The sequence below is a fragment of the Lygodium microphyllum genome, chromosome 11 (assembly GCF_053477565.2).
Source record: "Lygodium microphyllum isolate KBCC chromosome 11, Lygodium_microphyllum_v1.1.10, whole genome shotgun sequence".
NCBI lineage: Eukaryota > Viridiplantae > Streptophyta > Polypodiopsida > Schizaeales > Lygodiaceae > Lygodium > Lygodium microphyllum.
Window position 1 is genome coordinate 34,669,436 of NC_141145.1, and position 26,971 is coordinate 34,696,406.

General features: G+C 42.8%; 2 pseudogenes; one reads left to right on the forward strand and one right to left on the reverse strand.

Moving 5' to 3' along the window:
• Window positions 1-10,450: 10,450 nt before the first annotated feature.
• Window positions 10,451-12,491, reverse strand: LOC148028694 (flotillin-like protein 1 pseudogene; annotated as a pseudogene).
• Window positions 12,492-24,322: 11,831 nt separating this feature from the next.
• On the forward strand, window positions 24,323-26,660 carry LOC148028695 (flotillin-like protein 1 pseudogene; annotated as a pseudogene).
• Window positions 26,661-26,971: the final 311 nt, after the last annotated feature.

Here is a 26,971-nt window from a genome sequence, read left to right on the forward strand (position 1 = left end):
AGCTGCCTTGCTAGATCTCCAAGTGCTTCTTTCAAGTCAGCTGGCTCCTTTAATTCTCTCATAATCTTAGCCATCAATGCCATATTGATTATGTGAGAAAAATCCCTTCTTTACTCCTCTATTCTGTGAGACCTCCTTGGTCCATCTATCTTCTCCTCAACAGATGTGGGTATAGGATTATTTTGGTCATAGAGCTACTTCACCCATCGCGGTAATGGATTTTTCAATGGTGTGATGTCAGGATGGTGAACTTTCTCTTTATCATCTGAAGATGATTCTTCCTCCTCCTTAAGGATAAGGGGTAGCTCTTGTGATAGGTTTATAGTGGACTACTTCTTTGATTCATGATAAAGTGGAAGCCTTCTTCTCCTCCACTGTATGCAACTGATCCTTGAACACCACATCATAGCTTGCTATGATCTTCTCTGCCTCTTGGTCATACAATTTGTAAGCCTTTTGCTCATCACTATAACCCAAGAAGATGCATTTTATGCTTTTTGGTTTTAACTTGTTTCTTTTCTCATCAAAAGCATGTGCATAGCATTCACATCCAAAAGATTTGAAATGCGAGATAGACTCATGAGGTGCTTGAGAACCTTTGTTAACTCCAATTGAGAATGCAGACTATAATATTTATAGCTTTGGCCCAAAAATGGTTTGTTAATCCCTTGCCTTTTAGCTTGCACCTTGCCATCGCCACAATGGTGTAATTCCTGCATTCCAAAACACTGTTCTGTTGAGGTGTATGAGGCATTGTCAATTGACACTTGATCCCTTTGCGCTTGCAAAAGACTTCAAGCTCCACCACGATCATCTATTTTAAATTTTTTTATACTTCTTCCTATTTCATTCTCAAAAAAATTTAGAAATTCTTTAAACTTACCAAAATCTTGAGCCTTATCATAAAGGAAGTACACCCACATCTTCCTACTCTAGTAATCAATGGTCAACTTGAAATAAGATCCTTCCAATTCTTGTGTAGGCATCTTACTGCACAAGTCAGCATATACCAACTTTAGATGAACATTTGCTCTATTATTGCTTTCTTGTGGAAATGTCTTTCTCTATTGCTTGCCCATCATACAAGCTTCACATGGAACCTTCAATTCAGTTATCTGCATGTAGGTGAGCAACCATACCTTGTATATGTATCTCCTTCAAAACTGCAAATCCAATGTGTCCAAACCTTTCATGCCAAAGCTTACTTGTGCCCACTCTAGCGGTGGCTATAAGAGCACTTAGCTCATACATGTTGTTTCTCCTCTCTCTTTTGTCAACAACTTTGCTTGTTAAGATAAAGTTGTGGATAACGATAAAATCTTGGACAAGATACGGACAAGTCAGTATGTGGACACAAGGATCTCATAGATATCCACTTTGTAAATATCTCAGATATTTAGAGATATAGGTCACCTACCTCATTTAATGTACCATATATATATACAGCTACTAGCAATGGAATGTCTCCTTTTTCTATATTGTCTCTATCTCCTTCTCTTATTGTGCACATTATCCTCTTATCTTTAAGTTCCTGGTTTTCACTACATGGTATTAGAGGACCAGGTCCTATCTTTCTAGCTTATCATATTTCCCTCAAATTAAAAAACTACTCATCCTTCTTTACTCTCATTCTTCCAATGGCTCTCATCAATCCCACTACCTCTATAACTGACACATCAAGATCGACAAACTCAATGGAAGTAACTATCAAGTGTGGAAGCTAAGGATGGAACTTTACCTATCTCAAGCAAACCTATGGAATATTATCAATGGCAAGGAAGACTGCCCTGAACAAGTAGGAGTAGACAAGGAACATTGGATGCAAAGAGATGCAGCTGCGAGAATGGAAATACTTGTCCATTGTTGAGATCGACAAGTACAACTAGTAAGAACAATACCCATTGCAAAAGGTATTTGGAAAATGTTCAACAATACATATGAACACACATATATTTTTTATCAAATGACCATGTTTAGAAAACTATCTATTGCCACTATGCATGAAGATCAGTCTGCCACTAAGTTCTTAGAACAGTGGCAATCTTTACTAGATGAAACCATAATATCCGGTTTAGTCATCTCAAAAGAATTACAAGCCATGTTTCTACTCTCTTCCCTGCCTCTATCTTGGAGAGCCTTTATTACTACTCAAACCTCCACTGATAAACTCAAGCTTCAACCACTGATTAATAGAATTAAACAAGAGCAAATCATGAGAGATACTCTTTATACTTCTTAAAATCAAGAATCCAAGTCTCTAGCTGTAACTACTTACAATCCAAGACATCTTCACAAAATAACGCAACACCTTCAACAAAAGCCCAAGTTTTCTTCTCCGTCTAACTTCAAAGGGATTCTTGGTAATCCTCAATGTAAGCCCAACTTTACCAGTCTTCTCAATCCCTATTCTTAACAGAAACCCTCATTATCATCTCATATGTAATGCTTGCAAAAGACAAGGACATATTGAAAAGGATTATCCTTAAAAAAATAGATTCAACAAATATCAATCAAAAGGTCAAGCTCACTTTGTTAGCATCAGCAATTATGACATCGAAGAGCAACTAGAAACAATCATTAGCCTAGCCACAAGTGTTTAGGCACCTTCATCAAACTCCAAAGAATAATATTCATGGTTTCTAGATTTTGGAGCTACTCATCATATGACTTTTCACAAGGAATGGTTAGTTGACTTCAAAGAGATCTCCACTCCACTCAGTGTTTCCATGGGGAATAACATCATTCAACAAGCTCAAGGCTATGGCACAATTCAAGTGGAGCTTTCCTCCAATCACATAATCAAGCTACACAGAGTTTATTATGTTCCCAATCTCAAGAAAAATCTATTAAGTATTAGTGAGCTCACTTCTCAATCCTCTCTCACTGCTCACTTCTACAAAGACCACTACATCCTACAGCTACTCTCACCTTCTCTCAAACTTAGCTGCCCCAAAGTAGGCCAGCTTTATACACTTGGGTATTCACTACTACAACCTTCTTCAAATGCTTTAGCTAACTCCACTTCACTCACAAGTCTACCACATAATGCACTCCTATGGCACTCTAGGCTTGGTCGTGCCTCTCAGCCAACAACTTATTCACAAGAAGTTTGTCCGCAGCATTCCACCTTCTCTCTCTCAACTTCCATTCTGTCAAGCTTGTGCTCTTAGTAATGCCACAAATCTTCCTTATCCCAAATCTTACTCCATTACAACTCAACCACTTCAATTAGTACACTCCGACATTTGTGGTCTAATAAATCTTGTATCTCTCATTGGACCAAAATACTTTATGGTGCTTATTGATGATTATTCAAGATATATTGTTGTATATTTTCTCACGAGGAAGTCACAAGTCTTCTCCAAGTTCTAAGAATATAAGGAAGCAGTTGAAAAAAAGCACGAGTTACAACTCAAAGCTCTTCATACAGACAATGGAGGAGAATATACTTCAAATGATTTCGAAGATTATTGCAAGGCCTTTGGCATTCAACACAAGCTTACTATACCACATCATCCACAACAAAATGGAGTTGCTGAAAGAAAGAATCGTACACTACTCAATGCTGTAAGAGCTATGCTATCATTAGCTCGTATGGGAAAAGACTATTGGGAGGAAGCAATTGCTATAGCAACATATCTTTAAAACAGGTTGTACTCAAACTCTGTACAAAATAATACTCCTTAACGGATTGTGGTTTGGTCACCCTTGTGACTTATCACATCTAAAATTCTTTGGATGCACTATCTTTCTTGTCAATCAAGATCACAATTCCAAGTTTTCTCCCAGAGCCACACAACTAATTTTTATAGGATATAGTGAGCCAAATGGCCACAAGGCCTATCACTTCTATGATCCAACTGACAAGGTCTTTATTTATGGCTGAAGTGCGATCTTTCATGAAGTTAATCTTCTTCCATCCAACACAACACAATGTCCATCTCTCACACTTTATCCCATCAACGAATCTCCAACATTAGACATGTCTCATACAAGGCCCACAGAATCCACTCCTTCTAGTTCTATCCACACAGGCTCTTCACCATTATCATCATACTTATCTCATTTTAGAGGTTCAAAGTTGGTTGGTTCATGTGAACAACCCTCACCTCCAAAATCTTCAATTCATAATGAAGCAAATCCAACCTTAATAAAACTTTCAAAAGTAATTGAAGATCCAACTCGTCAGACAACACTAATCATGTCTAACGTCTCCATATCAATACAAACGATGCTGAATAATCATGCCAAGCGGCAACTTGCATCCCCAATCGCCACGGAGTAGCAACTGTCGCCTTCACTAGAGACGGCACACAGACAATGGACTCCTTGAACAGTCCCAGGCCACCAACTCCTCCACACATGACAGGCAGCAGGCGACTACATTACATCCCAAACGACAACATTTGGTGCATTATGACAGCTCCAATAATCCCTCTGCAAGCCAACAAGCTGCATCATTGCCAAAATCAAATCTCACACTCCACTTCAACCCCATTCTCTCACCTGTCCACAGTTTGGAAGTTCCCAACATACTGTAGAAAATCTATATAAAGATCAAGTTTCCTGTCCTTCAATTCCACAAGCTCCATTTCATCAGGAGAATTCAAATCCTCTCCATGCCTCTACTCCACAATTAGCTCCATCCTCTTCCCCTAAAGGGCACAAACCTTGAAGGTTTGCTCACATATAGCAGCAATGTCTTCAACATCAAGCAATACTTCACCTATGGCTCTCATTATTATAACTCTACGGCCTCCATCTCCAGCTTCTCCATCAATGCCGATTACTCTATTCAGTACTTCTGACTCTGACACTAAAGAGGTATAATCACAATCCACTCCTTGCTTCAAAAACTTACATGACCTTCATCTTCAACCTAACATTGCCCTTGGCCATGCTCGAGATTCACCTACAATCACTATTCCTGAACCCTCGATTCGCCCTTCTGTCACTCAAGCACTTCAAAGTCCTGAACCACCAAACTTTGTTGATCCAAAATTTCCTACACATGTTTGTCTATTGCATAAAGCTATTTATGGCCTAAAACACACACCAAGGCAGTGATACACTCATATTCGTTCTCACTTAGTACACCATGGCTTTCGGAGGCTAGAAATAGACCAAAACATTTATACTCTTCTTCAAGGCAACATTGTCATTATCTTAGGTCTCTATGTTGATGACATTTCTATTCTTGGCAACACTACTTACGCAATGTCCAAAGCCAAATGTTGATGACATTTCTATTCTTAGGTCCTATGCATTATTGTCTTGGCATTGAAATTGAACAGTCACCCACATCCATCAAAATGCATCAACATACCTACATTATGTCTATTCTCTCCCATTATTCCATGCTAAAATATAATCCTATGGTCACTCCACTTGCCCAAAATCTCCAATCGAATCCATCCTCATCCCATTCTCTTTCAACTGACCAAGTTCGTGAAATGGAGACTATTCCTTATATGGAAGCATTTGGATACCTTCGATATCTAATTGCTTGTACCCATCCAAATTTTTCTTATTTAGGACACATTCTCTCCAAAGCCATGCATCAACCCACTTATGAACATTGGAAGCATCTCAAACGAGACTTACGATATCTAAAGGCAACATCAAATGTGGGAATTTGTTTTACAAAAGACTGCAATGATTTTCTCTTAAGAGCCTATTCCGATGCAGATTGGGGTGGCGACCTTGCTACCCGAAGATCTCTCACTGGTTTTATCATTACTCTAGCAGGAGGTCCCATCTCTTGGAGCACCAAACAGCAACAGTCCGTAGCACTCTCTACTACTGAAGCTGAATATGTGGCATGCAGCATGGCCGCTCATGAAATAATTTACCTAAAGAAACTCTTGGAAGACATCAGTTTTGGATATCATCTTCAGCAAATTCCAATCTTCACCGGCAATAAAGCATCAATCTCAGTCATTCAAGGCCCAAAATTAAGTATTAAACTCTGCCATATTGATATGAGATATCATTTTGTACGTGAATTAGTTGAAAATTCCCATATTATTCTTCAATATGTACCATCATGTGATAATGTTGTTGATTTCCTCACCAAATTAGTTCCTCACTTGAAGCACAAAATTGCCATGCAAATCCTTTGCATGATCTGATTGGGAGGGGAAAACATTCTAGCTGAATTGATGAATTGAGTGTAATATTTTATTTCTCTACAGATACCTATGGAATCCTTTTGAGGGGGGATGTTAAGATAAAGTTGTGGATAAGGATAAAAGCTTGGATAAGATAGGGACAAGTCAGTATGTGGACAAAAGGATCTCATAGATATCCACTTTGTAAATATCTTAGATATTTAGAGATATCACTCACCTACCTCATTTAATGTACCATGTATATATACAACTACTAGTAATGAAATGTTCAACTGCAGTTCACTCCTTTTTCTATATTTTCTCTATCTCCTTCTCTTATTGTGCACATTATTCTCTTATCTTTAAGTTCCTGGTTTTCACTACATTGTCACTGCTGTCAAGAATTTCTGCACCTATCTTGTTGAATCTCACTTCATAACCAATATCAGTTATGGCAGCAACAATTGATAACAGATTTCTTCTAATTTTTGGAACATACAACACATTTGAAAGCTTTTTGACTTCACCATTTGCAGCAACAAAAGAAATAGTGCCTATGCCTGTAGCAAGGTATTTTGTATTGTTTCCAACTGTCACACTAATGGATTCTTGTAGAGGCTACATAGAACTATATAGACCTTTCTTGTTGCTCATGTGATGGGATGCACCACTATCCAACACACATGAATCAACGGTAGATTCTTCTCATGCAAAGGAACACACTTCCTAGATGGTTGCCATGCATAACTCTAGCTCTGCTTCAACTATGTTGGCTGTCTCCTTCCCTTTACTTTTAAGGGTAGCATTCTTTTCATCTTCCTTCTTCTTGACACGACAATTTGCAATTGCATGTCCTTTCTTCTTGTAGTAGAAACACTCTCCTTGAAATTTCTTCTTACCACCCTTCTTCTTTTTGTCACCATTGTTTTTGGTGGAGGAGCTACCTTTGCCTTTTGCATTGGTAGAGAATGTAGTATCTCCATTGTTGCTTCCTTCTTAGGCTTTCAACCAGCTTGTCCTCCATTAATAATGCACAAAACTCCTCAAAAGTCATAGCTTGATGTCTCACCCAAGTATTAAAGGCAGTTACCAATCCATCAAATTTTGGTGGGCAGATCCAAAGACACCTCCTTGCTAGCTCCTCGCTAGTCTTTTGTATCCCAGTGCTAGCCATTTGGTCGTGCAAATTCTTAATCCAATTGGTGAATGCTTTAGTTATCTCTCCTTCAATAAACTTCTCCGCTGCTAGTTGATTCTCTAGGCATTGAATCCTTGTTTAATTTCAGTTTTGTACTAACTTCTTAGTACATTCCATGCTTTTGATGCCTTGGTTGTATGCTGAATCAAAGTCAAAATACTATCAGAACAGTCTATAAGTATGGCACACAATGCATTTGCGTTCCTTCATTTCCAAGCCCATATAAGATTTGCATTTGGAGGAATCATCACACTCGAATTTGATGGGTAGCAAGTCGGTTGTGGTTCTGGGTCTGTCCCTAGTATCGTTTGCAGGAACTCATAAGAATCAAGGATTGTAGTGAGTTTAAACTCTCACAAAGTGTAGTTTGTACTATCTAACCTGCCTTCGCTAAAGGTTAGTGGATGAATTCTTAGTGTTTGAATAGTCAGTGTACAATAGCACCACCTCCAAAACTGCTTGTTGATGTGCCAGAAACAACTTGTGAAAGTTGATATCACTCCTTGCGATTGAAGGCTTTGCGTCTCACGTACTTTCGATTCCTAAAGCCCCCTGGGCTCCAATACCATGTAAAAATTACATGGTGCAACGAATAGAATTTGACAAGAGATAGAGAAAGAGAGTACATAACAAATAAGAGGAGAACAAATAATTTCCTTAACTCCAAACAAGCTGATACAAAGATGGCTTTGTCCACTTGTGTGCTTGCAATGTGAAGCTTAGATAGCGATCTAGAAAAAAGATAAGTGAAGAGCTTAAGGCTAGCTAGAATAACTCTAATTAGGTGAAAAGATAGATCATGAAAGCTATGAAGGGATCTATCTTTTATAGCCTATAAAGGTGGTCATGATGGATGACCTTCTATATGCACCTATGTCTATTAACCTTCCATGTGCACGTGTTTGTTGACCTTCCATGTGCACCTTCACTAGTTGGCTAGGGAATACTCCAAGAAATATTCCCTACCCCTAGTCAAGGGCTACTTCCATGGCCCTTGGACCCAAAATTAGGGACCCTAATAACTTTTTTACCTCGCAACTCGATGCAGTGTGCCTAGAGTTGCTACTAACTTTAACTACTCTATCTAACCCAAAGGCTAGACCTGCAACAGTCACCTTTTGGCTATCCAGTCACATAGACCTCATTTGACATACAAGTCAGGATCCATCGATGTCGAAGCTCACACATGGCTTCTCCTGATAATGAGGGCCTTACAACTTTGAGCACCATGGATCATTGGTGGCACCTTACGAGGGTAGGGCATTGAATATATCTAACATGCAATACTTCAGATTGCATATCGCAAGGATGGCCTTGGCTCTATGCCTTGGCTTTGAGGCTACATGAATCCACCATAGCTGAAAAAGTCGAAGCAGAAGATCAAAAGACAAACAAGGAGAAGACGTATTAGTATCACATCTTGTTGGGCCAAACTCTCCACAATAACTGAAGAAGATGAAGAGTAAGAAGATCAAAAGAAGAAGAAGAAGCAATAGCAACACATCTTGTCATGCCAAGCTCCTCTACCAGAGTTGAAGAAGACAGAGCAGTAGGCCAAACTCTGTACCATAGCCATAGCCAAAGAAGACAAAGAAGAAGAAGATTAGAAGACAAAAAAGATGAAGAAGAAGAAGAAGAAGAAGCAACAACAACACATCTTGTGACATGAAGTCCTCTACCATAGCTTAAGAAGACAAAGTAGCATGCCAGACCAGTCCTCCTCTAAGCCCCTATACCTTGCATATCATAGTCGCAAAAGAAGGAGAGCAATACTAAGCCCTTCAATGACTTCTTGGAAGTTTCAAGAAGGCACAAATATTTGCAAATAGCTTCAAAAGACAATGAAGAAGAAGAGTACTAATCATACACAACTACAACAAGCTTCTATTTGCCTCGTCTTGCATGATTCTCTCTGATTAAGTACTCGATCAAATCACTCATTCGAGCATATGACATTGTTGTGTTGAGAAAGCTAACTATCCATGTCTCATACTATAGTTCTACCTTATGTTGTCTTTAATCATCCTAGTAATAATCCATTAGTAAGTCCTCATCCGAGTGGGTATTAATAGGGCAAGTGCTCCATGAAAGGAATCGATACTATTGGAACATAGTTCCCTGTGCAAGCTCCTGTTAAACAATGTATTATGGTCAAGCATTCTCTCTCTCTCTCTCTCTCTCTCTCTCTCTCTCTCTCTCTCTCTCTCTCTCTCTCTCTCATGCATGCACACATGCCCTTGAGCACTAAGTAGGCTAGCGATGCATGTGGCCTTATATATTTTGCCCTTCCATAGGTCATTGATTCGTCAAGGCTATGCACACCCTTGGGCACGAAGGAGGCCGGTGATGCATGTGGCCTTATATATGTTGCCCTTCCATAGGTCACTGATTCGTCAAGGATTTGGAGATGTGTGTTGATGTCCTCAGATTTTTTGCTTCAGTCTAGTGATGTGTTTGATTTTTAATCTTATGTTATATTATTGCATTGTATTCTATAGGCTACAAAATGTTGGGAGGATATAGAAGGATTGCTATTGTTGATATGGTTGGGATTGACTTCTCTCCACCTACTCTCTCTCCAACTCCTCCTTGTGTCTGCACAATATCAAAGATTCATAAGTAAAGGCCTAAGGCAGGCTGCATGCCTCCTCTCTCTTTAGCTTCTTTATGTATATGCGTAGGCGTTCACAGCCTACTTCTCTCCTATTGCTCTCTCTCTCTCGCTCCTCTTTGCGCAACCTGATCTGGCTCCTCTGTAGCAACATTCAGGGATATTATGTGACCTGATTTAGAGCGAAGGCTTAAAGTAGCATATTTTTTAAGTTTTCTGTAGCATCAGAGCTTGATTGCCAACATTCATGCATATCAAAGAGGAAGCAATGTAATAGCATGGTGGTGTCACACAAATTGCAAAGGTGGCAATCCAAACTCATGCAGAACAAACGATAAAATCCAAACTCTTCTGCAATAGATACAAAAATCAACAAACAACCAGCTTGATATTTCATATATATGGTCTGGAGCCAACCACAAAAACCTCAAAGAACTAAGCTACTTACCTTTCCTTTCGGAAACAAAATCAAAAGGTTCAATTATACTATATTTGCCCTTTTGAAGGCATCCATGCTCAGTAATATCTTTCTTATTACTTTCCATTCTAAAGTAGTAAATATATAGATATAGATTGGCTGATGTATTTATTTTCCACATATTAATCAATACAACACATTTTAAATAAAGAAAAGTTAGTTCTCCGTTGGGAATTGAGGGTGTCCAAATTGGAATAGGAAGAAGCATGTTAATTGGAATAAAAGATTCCTCTCGTGTTCCTGAAGCACTGCAACGTTGACGTCTCCAAGTTGGGTTATTATTTGTATTTTGGTCGTTGTTATTTGCATTTTTGTACAGAATGACTATCCAGTGACAGTATTACGGTAATCACAAAATATTAAGATTGGGGACACCACAGAAAGCGCAGCTTAAGAGCGTGGCAGAGTGGCCAGGAAACGAGGTGGGGTGACGCCCGTTTGATCCTTGATGGTGGTGAGCAGCGGCGGGATAGCCTTGTAGATGTTCGAGACTTCGGCGAGTGCGCCGCCATGGCTACCAGAATAAGCGGTGGCTCCGTCGGGGGCGCCATTACCTTCGGTGGTCCAGATGGAGATCTTGGGGTTGAGGCCGCGGATGGCGTCGGCATTGATGCGGCCCATGTCCTGGTAGATGCCGCGGTCGAGAAGCAGGAAGTCATGGAGGGCGCTGTAGTTTCCGTCCAGCTGCGCGAGGAGCTTGTTCAGGAACTCGGCCTTGGCCTCGGCGATGGCGACGATGCCCTCGGCGTCCTTCTTGGCGGCGTAGAGCCGGGCGTCGGCGACCTTGGTGGTGGCATAGGCGGCCGCGTCGGCAGCCTGGCGGCGGGCATCGGCGGCTCGCTCGCTCTCGTAGGTGAGCGCGTCGGCGCCGCGCTGCTTCTCGAAGAGCTCGGCGTCGGCTGCGCGCTGCCGCTCGAAGAGCGCCGCGTTCGCCCCCTGCACTGTTGTCTCGTAATTGATGACGGCAGGCGCCAGCTTGCTGGCCCGTAGCCGCTCCGTCTCCGTCTGCGCTCGCCGCAGCTCCACCTCGCGCTGCAGCTCCGCCTCCCTGATGGCCGCCGCCTTGGTGGCCTGGATCTTGGCTAGCTCCGCCTCCTGCGTCCATTGCGCCGACTTCTTGGCCAGCTCCGAATCCGCCTGCGCCACCTCCGCCTTGCGCGTGTTTTCATACACCTTCGTCTCCGCCTGCGCTTTCATCTCCTGCTGCTTCGCCATTGCCTCCTGCCTCGTCGCGAAGATCTTCGTCTCCGCATCCACCTTCGCCGCATTCTGCTTCGTCAGCCCCTCCCTCTCCTTTGCCCCCACGTTCCCTTTGAACTTCGCCTCCGCCACCGCCACCTTGGCCGAGTTGGCCGCCTCTTGCTGGATCTTCTGCCCCAGATAGGAAAAATACTCATGCCCCCGCACGTCCACCAGCTGCTTCACATTCGCGTTATAAATGTGCAGTCCGAATGCATTGAGTTCCAGCTGGACCTTGTCGAACACCTCCTGCTTGAATTCCTTCGTACCCTTGAAGATCGCCTCCATCGTCATCCCGGCCGCCAGCACCCGCGTCTCTCCCTCGATGATGCCCCGCACGATCTCTTTCACATGGCCGACCTGATTCTTGTGCAGAGGCGCGACCAGCTTGGCGTACTTCTCCAATGCTTCCAAGCCCGGCTCCAGCTTCGGGCCGATGGTGAAGACCGCCGGGAGCACGAACAGAAGCTTCTCTGCGCTCATGGCCTGCACATCAAACTCATAGTTCACAGGAGTTATGTCAAAGATTGTCGATTTTTGGCCCGGAAACACCCATGCTTTCTTGGCTAGCTTGACGTCGTTGATACCCGCACCAGTAATGACAAGGTACTGAGACGCACCGGCTACTCTCCAGCTCATCGTTCGGTGCTTCAGACTCAGAGAGAGAGAGAGAGAGAGAGAGAGAGAGCCCTAACCTAGCCTACGTCGGTACAGACGAGATCGGAACGGAGAAGTGGACAGAGTCTCCTTTCTTGATCCGAGCTATTCTATCATACGTGCGTGTAACCTAATATCTCTTTCGTTGATGCTAGCCTAGGTCACAGGCACATACAGTAACAGCAGATGATGTTCGTAAGGTCTGCTTCTTATACCATGTTTAAAGTTCTGGTTGACCGATTTGGATTATAATATTAGGTACAAGACGATCCTGGATCTGGTAAGATCATAAGATGATCATGGTCCTGGTACGTTTGTGGTTCTTAAACATGCTTAGAGTAAAAGCATTCTTTATGACATGCCCAGGATCAGATGATGTCCGCTTCTTCATAACATGGTTAGAATAATTTTTGGTTGACTTTCTTAATCATTGACTTTGACTAGATTTGCAGCGTATGACTTGACCAAAGCTGCTGATATTCACGTTTCCAAGTACCAACCCAAGATCTTTTATTGGTTGTAACTTGTAACTGCCCTTTTTATATCCCATTGAGTCCATAAGTTATTGTTACCCGATCATGCACCCTCGGATCTGCAATGATTCCTCTCGGCTCAGCTGTAATACGATCTGTCGCGACATAGAAATATTTTTATGTGCAAATAGGATAGCTTGAAAAATAGAGCCTACATTGCGACCCTCCTCCAGGAACATCCCAGTGGTCCAATGAGCATCAAGCTAAACACAGCTTTCTACAAAGGAAACCTTGCCAAACACAGCTTTCAACAAAGGAAACCTTGTCAACACTCAAGGGAAGCCTATCTCCAAGCTAGAAGAAAACAGTCTACATGCATGCTTGATGTAAGCTTGGATGAAGCGTAAGGTGCAATCTGATGACCATTAAACAAGGAAATAAGCAATGGTGGAAGATGGCTTTGCTATGGAAATGGATCATGGTGTAGTAGCAATTGGCCCCCAAGAGTTCAAAGCACTACAAACTAACTTGTTGGCAAGCCAAGTACCCCTATAGTATGAAGTGCAATAAGCGCCGCGTCCCCCCCCCCCCCCCCCCCCCCCCCCCTCGCCCTCTGCCAATTGACGAGTCTAAGTCCAATCTAGACTTGACCAAACCCTCAAAGATTGTTATTGATGATGATCAAGAAGTAAGTATAATAATCTTCCTCTAGAGATTTTACATTACGACGCATATTATTTTGGGTTAACTTCTTGTCAATGCAGGCTGTGCTCAACATTGATGAATTCACATGTCACCAAAAGGGCCAGGGAGCTTTTGGAAAGGGTGTCTTAATAGTGGTAGTAAATTCCTAGAGTCAAAGTGTGACCTTTGAATAGTAATAATGTTAGTATATCAATGATTGTACAACGACATGTAAGAGAACTAATGCGATAGAGAATGCCTTGAATCAAGGTAGAGGGTAGTAGCAGTGGGTCTCGATATCCCATCAAGGTAAGGTTTGGGTGCCATGATACAAACTACAAAATAATGATAATATTGAAGTAAATATATATTGATTTACAAGGATAATATGCATTAGCATAACCATTTTTTTCATAGTAATCCACAATAGAAATGAGCAACAACTTAACATTGATCTTAAAGGAAAAGAGGTTACAAAATGATGAAATTATTTCATGTTAAAATAATGAGAAGTATACAAAGAATCAAGTCCATCAAGTGCATTATCTCTCATCTAATTTTGATATCATATACACATGTTATTTTAAATATAACAAAATAGCACTTGTGTTAGGGGTTAAAGGACACGTTGTCATCGTGTCAAGGGTTGAAGGTCTACCACCGGGGCTTAGTGCAGAAGAGGAGTATGGGATTCAAAGTTCAGGAAAGGAAAAAAGATTGGGGTTTAACAAGATCCAGGTTTTAGAAATGATTTAGATGTGGAAGAAGAATTCTAGCTTTTTTCTATGTATTTAGCATACATGAATAGAATAAATAACTCTATCTTGATTACTTTAAATGCCTTTGGATACATAATCCATAACATAAAGGATATACTCAGATTCTTAATCCAAATATGAATATCAAATGCAAGCTCTAATGGCTTTTATTTCAAGTACATAGATAGATTTCAAATCTAGGGAACAAGTATTATGTTGGTAAACTTCAAATACATTCAAGATTTGGGCCAATGGTACATGAAATGAATTGAAGAAGCTTTAGCCCTGTTTTAAAACAGAAAATTCTAGCCCATAATCAAGCTCAAAAAGAGTGCATAAACTCATGAATAAGCTCCTCTAATCATTAATGAGTAAAGTCCTGATGAAAAGAGGTCATTTTCTTCTATTACAACCATATAAATCTCTTGTTTGCTCATAAAAATGGACAAGAACAGTGGGCTGCCCTGTTTATGACTGGTTATTTCAGCCCATAACAGCCCATAGACCTTTAAAATCCTCACCCTTTGCTTGCCCCAAAGTCACTCAAGTACTTGGGTACAAGTCGGGCTTCATTGGACCATGAATAAGGTAGACAAAATGAGAGAAGACGAACATAAGAGCAGGTTGCCTCCTTTTCTCTCAGATTTTCCCCTTTTATAGACTGTCATACCATGCATTTTCGTCAGACCAAATGGACGGATAAGTGGAGCTCTCAGCTTGTTTGCATCTTCATCTTCAGCTCCTCCTGTTAATCTCTAGTTTGCATGCTCCAAAGCATGCACCATGGCTTCAGCTCTCTCTAATTCCAGTCAGGCTGTGCAGGCCCGCATTTTGCGCCGAAAAATGCGGGCTGCATCCTGCTCAGGTCCAAGTCACTTTTTGACCTACTTAGGTCACTTGCTGGTCACATTAGTCCATTACTTCAGGTCCCCCGTGAACCTAGTGGACTTTTGGCATTTTTCTTGAGTTCTAACCATATTTTTGCACTTGAATCAATGTGATTTATCCTGCAAACTGTCAATTACTTCTAGCTGACCAAGTTGTAGGTTCCCACATAGACTTATTTTTCATCAATATACATGGTACAACTGAAAATTATATGCTAAATACAAAAGAACTTATGTAACTAAGTTGGTTATTGGGTACCAATGACTGAATTTTGTATGCAAATTCCTCATATAACTCCCAGTGAAGTTCTTCTGTGTTCATAAGAATCCCATCACTACAAGGGTATATACATATAGCGATGCTAAGTAGCGACGTTTTTCTTTCGGCGTCACTATTTACGTCGCTAATCCTCGAAATATTTTAAGTCAAAAAATGCGTCGGTATTAGCGTCACTATTTGCATCGCTAAAATCGTCGCTATTTAGCGACGCAAATATCGACGTAAATAGCGACGACTTACTCTGGTAACATTTCGTGAAAACCCGAATGTTTCTTTCAAACGCACGCGCGAACTGCAGAAGCAAGGTGAAGGCGGAGAGAAAGAGAAAGGGAGGTGAGCAAGAGAGGGAGGTGAGCAAGGAAGCAAGCCGCGAGCCGCACGCAAGGAGAGGAGCATCGCCCGCACGAAGAGGTCGTGGAAGAATAAGAGAGCACGACGGTATGCCTTGTTTTGGTTTCTTTACAATCTTTTTTTTGCTTTGCAATGTAGGTTAGAAAGTGTTGGTTTCTCTTCGATCTTTGTGTTGTTTTGTGTTACTTTGCAATCTAGGTTAGGAAGTGTTGAAAGAGAGAGAAATGGAAGCGAGTGTTTTCAAATTTTTTCTTGTGTTGGTTTTTATTATTTGCAATGTAGGTTAGAAAGTGTTGGCTTTTCTTCAATCTTTGTGTTGCTTTAATTTGCAATGTAGGTTAGGAAGTGTTAAAAGAGAGAAATGGAAGAGAGTATTTTTATCTTTTTTCTTGTGTTGGTTCTCTTCAATCTTTGCAATGTATATAGGGTAGGAAGTGTTGAAAGAAAGAGAAATAGAAAGGAGTGTGAAGGGGGATGCTTGTTTTGCTTGATTATAATTTTAGAGAGAGTGTGAGAGAGATAGAGATGTAGAGAAAGAGAAATGAGATGTTTGTTTTGTTTGGATTGTATCTTTTGCAAGATCTTTCTAAACTACATATTCATCCACAATGATATTTCTAGATGTAGAAATACTTCTTTTTCTAGGATCATAAAAGTAAAATGCTTTGTGATGTTACTATTACTCATGAGAATACATTTGAGAGATTTAGAGTCTAATTTCTTTCTATGAGCATAAGTAATGCTTCAAAAAACTTTCAAACAACTCACTACTACGCGGTGGATTGTCTATGTGACATGTATGCACGCATGCAATCCATCATCCAGCCCGTAGAGAATCTATCTACTGAGGCTAGCACCGGAAACTCCTCGTGCAAGGATGCTACTATGTAGTCCTTGCTCCCCTCCAGTATGTTCTTCCAATGATCCAAGACGTTGTGCCGAAAAACTTGTTGGCACAACTCTCTCATGCGAGCCATCACCCTCCTCTCCTCATCATTCATGATGATGGCTCCTGACCTACTATTGACTAGATATCCATAACCCCCTGGAGTCTGCCTAAGATGGGTCTCCATCTTACCTACCTCTTTCAAATCCATTCGTGCCTCTATAGTGTCTCTCTTTCCTGTGATGTGGTCCCATAACAAGCTGTCCACATTCTTGAAAATATGCATGGGATCCAACAAGTGGTTGACCTGTAAGTGGGTCCAATATGGCAACTCGTAGAAAACTGAGAACCGCCGCATTCCATTTGGATGTGATTCCACATGGACCATTTTCAGCCGTACCATCTTGCAGCGTTCATACGTGTTGGAGGTCGTCCAAGGAAACCTTCCCTGAGTTCATGATCCTCCGGCAAGAAAGCAGTGTGTCCTTGATATACCATCTTCTTCATGGTTCGTGACCTTCGAGAGTCTAACTGTGGCCCGCACAATGGACATGCATGATAACCTGAGGTAACCAGACCTGTTCCAACACCACGACCTAGTGAATACTTGCTTGAACGAGAAAAAATATAGATATTACCAGCGAGAATAGAGGCCTGCTCACCTAAGCACTCTCTGAATCCCGGAAAGTCATGCATCGTCCACATGAGAATGCCTCGAATATTAGCTGATTGCCGACCATCGCACCTGCTCATATCTTGCACGGTGACCCCCTCCTCCCACAAAATCTTAAGCTCATCGACTAATGGACGAAGATACATGTCCATATTTTTGACTTGTAGCGTTCGGGGCTGAGCAAGCTAAGAATGAGATGTCATTTCTTCGTAAAAAGCCATGGAGGGATATTGTAGTTAACAAGGATTATAGGCCACATACTGTAAGAAGTTGAGCACAGACTGAATGGGTTCATGCCATCCATTGCAAGACCGAGCCGAAGATTCCTTGGCTCTCGGGCAAAGCTTGGGAAGGTAGAGTCAATGTGGCTCCATACGCGCGAATCCGCTGATATTCGTTGAACTCCATCAGTGGACCTATTCTGCGCATGCCACGTTGTCAAGCTCACCATGCCGGATGTACGAAACATGTGGTTTATGCGGGGAATAAGCGGAAAGTGTCTGAGAACTTTTTGAGGGATGGTTTGCCCTTGCAAGTCCTGTCGATACCTGTGAGCACCACACGTTGGACATGTCTTCATAGTCTTGTATTCTCCTCGAAACAGCATGCAATCGTTGATACATGCATGGATGTTATTGTAGTCCATGCCAAGCTTCCGTAAAACATGTCGTGCATCATCACAAGACTCAGGCATGGTATTTGCAGGTGGTAATATATGATATTTCAATAACCTGAAAAAAATCATAAAATACCTTGAAAAAGCACAAATGTTTGTAATAATAGTGCCGAAAAAGAAAATCAATGAAGCGTATGTACAAGGTACTTGAACAACTCGGTCACACTCGTATCGCTCCATCCATATTTTGCTTGCACACTTAAGAGTGCAAGCAGTGTCTTCAGCCGAGATACTCGGCACCCATCATATAATGGTATGGATGCTTCCTCTCTAAGCGGATCAGAAGTCTCGATATCCATGGGAATCAATGCATCGATCATTGCCTCCATCTCAGGCTCCAAGATTGTAGGTAGGTCTGGAAGATTGCCTGTCTCCTCTGGCATTGACAGTATAGATTGGCATTGTGAGTGGTGGATTGGCTCCTTCACTCCATCCATCGTACGTCCACGTACTCTTCTAATTGGCCGCAAAGGGTGCACTCCCCCTTGGGACGAGACATCACCTCCCTGGATAGAAAATTTGCCAGCAAGACCCAACCTTATTGTATACCTCCTTCAATTAGCTTGCGAGTACAATGCATGATTGATATTATTTCTCTTTTTATCTCTCCTCTCTCTCTCATTTCCTTTTCTCTCTCCTCTCCCTCTCTCATTTACTCTCCCTCCCTTGCCCTCACCCTCTCTTTCTCTCTTTCCCTATTAGGTTTAATGGTTTTTCTCTCTTTTTCTCTCTCTCTTCTCTCTCTCTCTCTCTCGTTTTTTCTCTCTCCTCTTCCTCTCTCATTTCGTTTTCTCTCTACCTCTCACTCTCTCATTTCCTCTCCCTTCCTCACCCTCACTCTCTCTTTCTCTCTTTCCCTATTAGGTTTAATGATATTTCTCTTTTTCTCTCTCCTCTCACTCTCTCATTTCGTTTTTTCCCTCGCCCTCACCCTCTCTTTCTCTCTTTCCCTATTAGGTTTAATGATATTTCTCTTTTTCTCTCTCCTCTCTCTCTCATTTCCTTTTCTCTCTCCTCTCCCTCTCATTCCTCTCCCTCCCTCTCTCTTTTTCTCTCTCCTCTCTCTCTCATTCCTTTTTCTCTCTCCTCTCCCTCTCTCATTTACCTTTCTCTCTTTCTCTCCCTCTCTCATTTCTTGTCCCTTCCTCACCTTGACCCTCTCTTTTTCTCTTTCTCTATTTTTAATAGTTTTTTCTCTTTTTCTCTCTCCTCTCCCTCTCTCATTTTTTTCTCTCTTCCTCTCCCTCTCTCGCCCTCACCCTCACCCACACCCTCTCTTGCTCTATTTGCCTATTATGTTTAACATCTTATCTCTTTTTCTCTCTCCTCTCATTCTCTCTTTTTTCTCTCTCCTCTCCCTCTCTCATTTCCTTTTGCTCTCTTCCTCTCCTCTCATTTCTTCTCCCTCCCTCTCCCTCTCTCATTTCCCTATTATGTTTTCATCTCTCCCTCCTCTCCCTCTCCCTCTCTCATTTTCTCTCTCTTCCTCTCTCTTCCTCTCCCTCTCTTTAATTTCCCTCTCTTTCTCCCTCTCCCTCTCCCTCATTTTTTCTCCCTCTCTCATTACATACAAATTATACAAAAAATAAATAAAAAAGAGAGAGAATACACTCTCCCTCTCTCATTCCCTCTCTCTCTTCCTCTCTCTCATTTCCTCCCCCTCCCTCTCCCATTTCCTCCCTCTCCCTCTCTTTAATTTCACTCTCTTTCTCCCTCTCCCTCTCCCTCATTTCTTCTCCCTCTCTCATTATATACAAATTATACAAAAATTAAATAAATAAGAGAGAGAATAGACTCTCCCTCTCTCTCTCGTTCTCTCATTTCATCCCCCCCCTTCCATTTCCTCCCTTCCCCATTTCCTCCCTCTCCCTCTATTTCTCTCTCGTTTCCTCTCCCTCTCTCAATATATACACAAATTATTTGAGCAAAAGGGAGAGGGAGAGAGAGAATGCACTCTCCCTCCCTCTCCCTCTCTCATTTCCTCCCCATCCCTCTCCCTCTCCCTCTCCCTCTCTTTCTCTTTCTCTTTCTCTCCCTCTCTCATTTCCTCCCCCCTCCCTCTCCCTCTCTTTCTCTTTCTTTCCCTCTCTCTTTCTCTCTCCCTCTCTCTCATTCTCTCATTTCATCCCCCTCCCTTTTCCATTTCCTCCCTCTCTCTCCCTCTCCCTCCCCCTCCCTCTCCCTCTCTTTCTCTCTCATTTCCTCTCCCTCTCTCAATATATATACACAAATTATAAAAGCAAAAGGGAGAGGGAGAGAGAGAATGCACTCTCCCTCCCTCTCCCTCTCTCATTTCCTCCCCATCCCTCTCTTTCTCTTTCTCTTTCTCTTTCTCTCCCTCTCTCATTTCCTCCTCCTCCCTCTCCCTCTCTTTCTCTTTCTCTTTCTCTCCCTCCCTCTCCCTCTCCCTCTCCCTCTCTTTCTCTCTCATTTCCTCTCCTAAACAAGCAAAAGAAGGAGAGAATTAAATCCTAAACAAGCAAAAGAAGGAGAGAATGGACTCACCGATGAGATATGGCGACGGTTTAGCGGCTCCTCCTCTCCTTCGCGAACGGTGGGCGGCGGCGGCGGCGGAGGCAAGCCTTCTTCCTCTCCCTCTCTCATGACGGTCGCTCTCTCTCTCTCTCTCTCTCTCTCTCTCTCTCAACGATCGACGTAAATGCGCAAAATGAACCCGCGCTCGGGTTTCGGCCTGTTTTTTTCCTTGTGGGGCATCACTATTTGTGTCGCTATTTGCGTCGCAAATGCGATGCAAATAGCGACGCTTTTAGCAACACTGCTTTTTTGGTCGCAAATGGCCGTCGCTATTGCCCCATTCCCTTGTAATGGTAGTAGCTTGAGTTTGGATATGAGGAATTAGCTCTTCTTCGTTCGTAGAACTTGCAAGAGATTGATATATATTAGCAATATATGTAGATGTACCCACATCTTGATAATCCTCTACATAGATTATTTCTCATTCCTCATCCACGCTTGCAGATACTCCTACTTGTCCTTCTTCATCTTATCATGGCTCTTACTATTGGTTTCTTGCAAACAACTCTCGCCATTTTTTGGATTTGCTCCTTGTCCAAATAGCATTGAATAAATAGGGATAATTCTTTGACATACACATAGAAATAAAGAATTAAGCCTTTGAATTGCATCATTCTACTTCAAGAAGGGTTTCACTGTTTCAAGCTTTACAGAAAATTTAGATCTCCATTTTGAAACAATGTCATTTTTAATGGAGTTTTAAACCAAAGATACAGGGAAGGATAATGTATTGTCCTACTTCAAAATTCACATGAAATTTGGATTTCTTCCACGAAGCAATGTTGTTTTCGATTGAGTTTCAAACTTGAGGTTTGAGACAACAATGGAAGGATTATATCCTCTAATCTATGCATAACAAATAATAGGGCTCCTTTTTTATATGTAGAAATACACTTTATTGTTACATGTATTATGGAGAATAATCTTATTGCTTCAAGAAATAAACAAGAAACTCAAAAATAGCTTGATAGAACTATGAGGAAATACCACATGACAATTGTCCTAAAATTGTGGAGATAAAGAATAGAAATTAATAGTGATTAAATATGACAAAGATAGAGTAGCTCAAACATAGCCCAAACTGTGAGAGCAAGTTTGTATCTTTTCAAGCCATGCTTGTAGCAGCTGTGATAACTACATATCATGTGATTCCTTACGCTTATTCACATCAAGACATAACATAGACTAATGTATAAACCATAGACAAGGTAAATATGATTTGATGTATCAAGCCATGGCTAATAGAGCAAACAATAGAGAACATGCTCTCTCTCTCTCTCTCTCTCTCTCTCTCTCTCTCTCTCTCTCTCTCTCTCTCTCTCTCTCTTTGAGTGTATATCATCACAATGGTTAGAGTGGTAGTGGTGGCGGATGAAAAAGGCTGATGGGGAGGCTGTGGGAAGGAGACAACATCTATAATGGGCTCTCTCTCTCTCTTTCTCTCTCTCTCTCTCACTCACTCACTTGTTCTCTCTCTTTCTCTCTTTCTCTATCCCTCTCATAGCTACAATGAGATATCTCTCTTACTTGCTTATATTGTGTATGTGTGTGTGTGTGTATACATAAATTAGCATGGTGAGGTGTATATGAGCATGCTTGTGGGTAAATGGGTAGAGAAAATGGTAAGAAGTATGCTCTCTCTCTCTCTCTTTCTCTCTCTCTCTCTCTCTCTCTCTCATACTGCACATCAGCAAGCTATGGTTATAGTGGTAGAAGTAATAGGTGATGCAAGCTAACACGAAGGTAGTAAGAGCAGTAAAGGACACATATGGTCGATAAAGTGACAGTAAGCAGCTATCACCACCGATGTGATAGTAGATAGATGAGCATGGCAGTAAGGTCGGTTGGCTAAGGCTAATGTGGACACGACAATAATGGTGGCAGATGGCTATGGTGCATAGAGTAGAAGCAACAAGCTCGGTTATCACGATGGGCATGATAGCATGTAGATGGGGGAGAGAAGTCGATTCTAGTAGGGTAAAGGGGCCAATAGATTGTTATATAACAATCCTCCATTATAATTTTTTTTTCCAAGTGAGTTGCATAATGGTCAAACTATTTATATTATATAGAGCTCAAAGAAAAAATATTGGGATATTTTGATATTTTTATCAAGTAGCCTTAGTTACAAATGAAAGGTTCATAAAAGAGGGACAATAAGAGGCCAATAGAGTGACACTCGAGGATGCATTGCTTTAGGGTTTTACAAAATCTAAAATATAAAAAAATTTGCATGGCTCAATTGCTTGACTTAAGCTCATTTGTAATTTTAAAAAATTCATATTATATTATGAAGTGGCTAAAAAAGCCACATCTTTCTTGTAAAATTGTCATTCAATTGGGGTGGGGTGTGTTTTCCTTTTGGAGGGCACTACTTTATTGGCCCCTTTCCTCTAGTGGGCGAGACAAAAGCTGATGCATGAGCAAAATAGTAGGTAGATTGGTGGGCTAGATAACAATGGACTATAGCAATAGGTGGGTGGACATGACAAAGGGTTGAAGCGAGTGGATGATGTGCGTGATAGTAGGGAGATGGGTGGGGCAATGGATAGATGGGCGGGTTGCAGTAGTGGGTAGGAGAGAAGACAGATGGGCTGCATAATAGACAGTAGGCTGCAACAATGGGCTAGACAACAATTAGCCATAGCAGTAGGCTACAACAATGGGCTAGACAACAGTTAGCCATAGCATCAGGTGGGTGGGGGGACAAAGGGTGACACTCGATGGATGAGAGAGAGAGAGTGTGTGTGTGTGTGATTATGAAAAGAGAAAATGTGTGTGCAGTGTGTGTATGTGTGTTTATAAAAGAAAAGAGAGAGAGTGTATGTGAGTGAGCAGAAAAGAGAGAGAGAGATAGGGTGGGGGGGCGTGGGGTTGGGGAAGGGTAGCACATACACAAGAGGAATGCAAAGTTGCTGTGAGGAAGAAGTAAATAAAAGTGAGTGAAGTTACCGTGTGGTATTTGCTTCCTTCCCCCACTTTGCCACAATTTCGCAGGCTAACTGTCGTGAATCAGTCCAGTGCGTGCAAAGAGCACTAGTTCTATTATTAAGAGAATTATTTTTTCCGTGTTAACGTGATCTTTGCGAGCTTGAATGTGAAGGGGCATTTCTACACAATGGGATGTGGGGTGGACGGACAGTTCCAAGGCCAGGTTTCGTTACTAACGAAGACTTGCAACTTGCTAATAATCTAGATGCAATTGGTCTAATGATTCAAAGCCGCGTTGTGAGAAAATCGAGAGTCAACTCAATAATAAAGAAAGGCGGGCCGAGCGAAGAAGTGAGGATTGCCATCAGCCACAAAACTTGCACGACGGCCGACGAGCCTCAGGGACTATTCTTTGCACTAATTTCCACTATTTCCTTTGCGTGCGGTCACCGGTGAATGCAACATGGCTTATTGGCTATTGGGAACTTGGAATGGGTCAAGTCGTAGAGTCTAGACGATAAATTAATGCAAGTTTATGGCAATATATTACATGAGACTTTCTAGGGCGTAGGACCTCAGCCCAGTATGGGCCCCAGATTTTTGCGGACGTGTCGGTTCTCTTCCGGTGACTTGCCGGTCGCTTAAATTTTTATATTTATTTGAATAATTAATTTGGATGATGCAAGTTTGTCATCGTTTTCTTATATGGGCGGATGGTTCTGAGGGAGACGCCTTTGACAGACAAGAATTTCGAAACCGGAAGTGGTAAATAGAGGAGAGACCAAACCTCATTCTAAGGGCCTTTTTTTAATCTGTAGACCATAATTACCTGGTACTGACTGAACCCGTCAAAATCTGTGCGACCCGTGATCATACATATCCCCAGCCCTCAGCCCTTTGCACATCAGTCCATATTCGACTACCCTATACTGCATACGGCAGTCTCCTTTCTCTCTCGCTCTCGTCTCACATATCTATAGACTATACAGATCTCATATAGGATAATAGATCTCTTTCATCGCTCCCACCGATTATCGGGTTCTGTCTTCAATATTCACTGTACCCAACAGAATGAGGTGACGGCAGTCTCCTTTCTCTCTCTCTCTCGTCTCACATATCTATAGACTATACAGATCTCACATAGGATATAGATCTCTTTCATCGCTCCCACCGATTATCGGGTTCTGTCTTCAATATTCACTGTACCCAACAGAATGAGGTGGAGAGTAGCCGGTGCTTCTGAGTACCTCGTCATCACTGGCGTGGGCATCGCCGATATCAAGCTAGCCAAGAAGGCATGGGTAATGCCAGGCCAAAAATCCACACTGTTCGACATCACGCCGGTGAACTACGAGTTCGACGTGCAGGCCATGAGCGCAGAGAAGCTCCCTTTCTTGCTCCCTGCCGTCTTCACCATCGGCCCGAAGCTGGAGCCGGATATGGAACCGCTGGAGAAGTACGCGAAGCTGGTGGCGCCCCTGCGCAAGAACCAAGCAGGCCATGTGAAGGAGATAGTGCGGGGTATCATCGAGGGAGAGACGAGGGTGCTAGCGGCCGGGATGACGATGGAGGAGATATTCAAGGGCACCAAGCAGTTCAAGCAGGAGGTGTTCGACAAGGTGCAGCTGGAGCTGAACGCCTTCGGGCTTCACATCTATAACGCAAATGTGAAGCAGCTGGTGGACGTGGTCGGGCACGAGTATTTCTCGTACCTGGGGCAGAAGATCCAGCAGGAGGCGGCCAACACGGCCAAAGTGGCGGTGGCGGAGGCGCAGTACAAGGGGAACGTGGGGGCGAAGGAGAGGGAGGGGCTGACGACGCAGAACGCAGCGAAGGTGGACGCGGAGACGAAGGTGTTCGCAACAAAGCAGGCGGCGATCGCGAAGCAGCAGGAGCTGAAGGCGCAGGCGGAGACGAAGGTGTACGAGAACACGCGCAAGGCGGAGGTGGCGCAGGCGGACTCGGAGCTGGCCAAGAAGTCGGCGCAGTGGACGCAGGAGGCGGAGGTGGCCAAGATCCAGGGCGCTAAGGCGGCGGCCATCAAGGAGGCAGAGCTGCAGCGCGAGGTGGAACTGCGGCGGGCGCAGGCGGAGACGGAGCGGCTTCGGGCCAGCCAGCTGGCGCCGGCCGTCATCCGGTACGAGACCACGGTGCAAGAGGCCCAGGCGGCGCTCTTCGAACGGCAGCGCGCCGCCGACGCCGAGCTCTTCGAGAAGCAGCGCGCCGCCGACGCGCTCACCTACGAGAGCCAGCGCGCCGCCGACGCTCAGCGCCAGGCTGCTGACGCTGGGGCTTACGCCACCATAAAGGACGCCGACGCCCGGCTCTACGCTGCCCAGAAGGAGGCTGAGGGCATCGTCGCCATTGCCGAGGCCAAAGCCGACTTCCTGAACAAGCTCCTCGCGCAGCTCGACGGCAACTACAGTGCCCTCCACGACTTCCTGCTGCTCGACCGCGGCATCTACCAAGACATGGGCCGCATCAATGCCGACGCCATCCGAGGCCTCAACCCAAAGATCTCCATCTGGACTACGGGTTCTAATGGCGTTCCGGATCAAATCAATATCGGTGATGGTGCTGGTACAAGCCATGGAGCAGGCGCACTCTCCCAACTCTCCAACATTTACAAGGCTATCCCGCCGCTCCTTACCACCGTCCAGGATCAAACCGGCGTCACCCCTCTTCCTTTCCTCGCAGCTCTGCCAGCAGGCACAACCGCTTCTTAATTCACAGTTACATTGGTAAAATCTAATAAGAAGTGGCTCGCTCTTTGTACCGCCAGCCACCACCATGTCGACGGTCCTTGGTGTAATCTATTTGATTTGGGTAACGTCTTGTATATAATACACAGGCTAGTAACGTCTTGCATATGCACCTTGTGAGTAGTCTTGCTCTTGGCTACTTGACTAGGTCCGAAAGGCTTATATGCTAGTGTGCCTTTGTTAGTGGCCTTATTAGGTCCAAAGGGCTTGTCAAATTCATCACACCCTCCTCCCCTTGTAAGTTTACCATATATTTTCTCCAAGTCCCTTAAGACGTGAGTTTACCAAACAAGCAACTTATTTGTAAGGACTAGATAACCCAAGTTACTTGCATGGCAAGTGTCAATGATGATAGGTGTGTTGTGCTAATGGGGATATACTCACGTATGTGCAGATGTGGTTCATGTGCTTTCAACATGTACCTATGAGTTATGCATCCAATAGCTACATGTAAGTGCTTGTTTTCTTCTTTTCTATGTTTGTGTGTGTGCATGTGTTTATGAGCTACTTGTTGTAAACTTGTGGTTCCAACCATAGTTCTACAACCGGTTGGTTCCTAGTTTTTTCTCTACTCTTCTTGCATACTCTTGGGCGTCAATTTTATGAATTGAATTCACATATTTAGAAAAGACTACAGACATTAATATAGATTGAGACAATTAAATGTACACAATACAAATGAGTAGAAGTGGCTTGTAATACCAAAAATGTATAAAAGATCATGTGTATATGATTTTCAGCCATCTATTATGGCTTCAAGTACCTAGCACACTATTATATAT